The sequence below is a fragment of the Capsicum annuum genome, unplaced genomic scaffold (assembly GCF_002878395.1).
Source record: "Capsicum annuum cultivar UCD-10X-F1 unplaced genomic scaffold, UCD10Xv1.1 ctg53466, whole genome shotgun sequence".
Taxonomy (NCBI): domain Eukaryota; kingdom Viridiplantae; phylum Streptophyta; class Magnoliopsida; order Solanales; family Solanaceae; genus Capsicum; species Capsicum annuum.
The window spans coordinates 1-2,433 of record NW_025861587.1 but is presented as its reverse complement, the minus strand read 5'-3'; the positions used below and the strand labels follow the sequence as shown (position 1 = coordinate 2,433).

The 2,433-nt window shown below is 35.3% G+C and overlaps 1 long non-coding RNA gene across 1 annotated transcript; it reads left to right on the top strand.

Moving 5' to 3' along the window:
• The first annotated feature begins 8 nt into the window (after positions 1-8).
• LOC124893078 lies at positions 9-1,012 on the top strand. The gene is made up of 3 exons (XR_007050541.1): positions 9-153; positions 485-597; positions 927-1,012. It is a non-coding gene; the product is annotated as an uncharacterized LOC124893078 (long non-coding RNA).
• Positions 1,013-2,433: the final 1,421 nt, after the last annotated feature.

The window sequence follows — 2,433 nt, the reverse complement described above, 5'->3', positions numbered from 1 at the left end:
CTTATATCGATTGAGCATCTTGTTGTCTTGGCCACACAAAACAGTATATGATCATGGTTGTTTGCAGTTTAATGCTCGGTCTGAGTCAATAAAGGCGAAGGCTTCATTTCGCCGCCTTGTCCCAAAGAATAGGTGCCTGGTTGCTGTTGAAGGGTAGGTTCTTTCTTCATCTATAACAAGTCTATGAGAGTATCCATTTCTTTGTCCAATCTGCTATTATCTATTTCTTTTCACAAAGCTGTCATGTCAAACTGAGATTTTCTTGATAACGGTCATGCCATCAATAACTTCAAGTGAACGGAACTTGCATGATTTGGCTTCCTTCCTAAAAATGAAAAGAAATATTGAGTAGAATTATTAAAAATTATAGCACATTCTGGAGAAGTCGTAGCTTCTTTCATGTAAATTTCTCATTTGTTGTTAGAATAGCAGAATTTGTCTCAATTGCAATATCAATGGTTCTCAGTGATGCAATTTTCTTCAGATTTTATGAGTGGAAAAATGATGGGTCAAAAAAGCAACCTTATTACATACATTTTAAGGATGGCCAGCCCCTGGTGTTTGCTGCCCTTTATGACTCTTGGAAAAATCCTAAAGGTGAATTACCAATTACCATCCTTTTTAGGGGTCACAATTATTAACACCATTCTAATTCATGGTCTTTTTATTTTTAATTTTCTTACGGCATCCAAAATTGATTTGGAACAACTTTGAATATCTTGACAATGACCAGTCTGTAGTCCTTTTCTTATTTTAAATGTGAGCCTGATTACAATAGACAGATTTTATATTAATTGTGTACTTAGCTTTTGGATTTGAAATACTGCACTTGTGAGTGCAGCTGTTTTACTTACTTTAGTTTGCAAATTACGTCCATTGGACAACTTGAATACCACCACTGAGATTTTTTCCCTCTCTTAATGCAGGAGAGGTTCTTTACACATTTACTATATTGACAACTTCGGTGTCCTCATCTTTAGTATGGCTCCATGGTTAGTTTTCTTTTATTGACTATTGGTAGAATTCCTTTATTTTTGATGTACATTGTACTCTAATACTTCGCCTCATAACATTATTGTTACTTCTTCATAAAATCTATTTTAAATTTATAACAAGAATATGCGTTGATATTGCTCCAATATCAATTATTTCATCTTATAATTCCTGGTTTGATTGAGATTTGAGAGAAAAACAAAAGTGTACAGCTGTTTGTGTAAACTAATTCTATCTCCATATATACTTCCATTACATGTTCCTTAAGAGTAGGTCATCTAGTCAGTTGGTCCTCCAGAAACTAAGGAAAATTTATCTTTGAAATGGTTCAAGTATGTCTGTCTAATGTTAATGAGAATATATGGTACCTTGAATTTGTGAACTTTCCTTCCACAAGTACTGGTAATCAGCAAGTCATTTTAAGGAAAAGAAATTCGACTAGCTCTGGCTTTTATGTCATGGAGGAAATCAACTTATTCATGTTGCAATATAGCAGTTAGCGTTTTGAAGTTTTTGCACGGATTCCCCCTATTTCGGGGTGGTCTTTTATTTTTTCCCTCAAATATGATGGTCTTTAACTGCTCATTTAGTTAAAATTTGTGGGCCAAAGTACCCTTATCTATGACCTAATTTCGCTCTACATAAGTTTAGAGAACTTTTGCCTCGTCAAGTATAAGTTCTATGGTAATTATGTTATCCGGCATAAGCTGTATAGTATCTAATTCACTTGGCACAAGCCGTGTAGTATCTAATTCCCTCAACATATTTTTAGAGTACTTTTGCCTTTATTGACATAACTTTTGTACGGGCTAAGTTATATTGTGCCTTTTACATCATAACTTGTGGATTCTGAAACTGAGGCATAAGAGCATAAGTTCTATAGAAATTAAGCAAAATATCTTTTTATTCCTTTGAAGACATAACTTTGGGTTTTGAATTGAACTTACGCCTCTATTGTTAGAGTTGGTAAAATCGTAAAAGTCCCACATTAGTTGGGGAATGGACCGGTGGTTTTCTTATATAGATTTAGGCAATCCTCCCCTCATAAGCTAACTTTTGAGGTTGAGTTTGGCCCAAGATCCATTCTTTACATGGTATTAGAGTTAGGTCCATCTCCGTTTGGGCTCCTGGTTCACATGCTAGGGTCAGATGCCCCTGGGTGTGAAGGGGGCGTTAGAGTGGGTAAAAGTCCCACATTGGTGGGAATGGACTGGTGGTTTGCTTATATGGATTTGGGCAATCCTCCTCTCATGAGCTAGCTTTTGAGATTGAATTAGACCCAAGATTCATTTTTTACATCTATTAGCATAAGTTTGGTAGGAATTAAGCCGCATAATTGGAGGCTTAACTTGTATATTATGATACAAACATATAAACTTATGTCGAGCAGATTTTTTTTTTTTTTTCGGTGTTAGGCATATTTTTGGCTGCTTTTTTGTT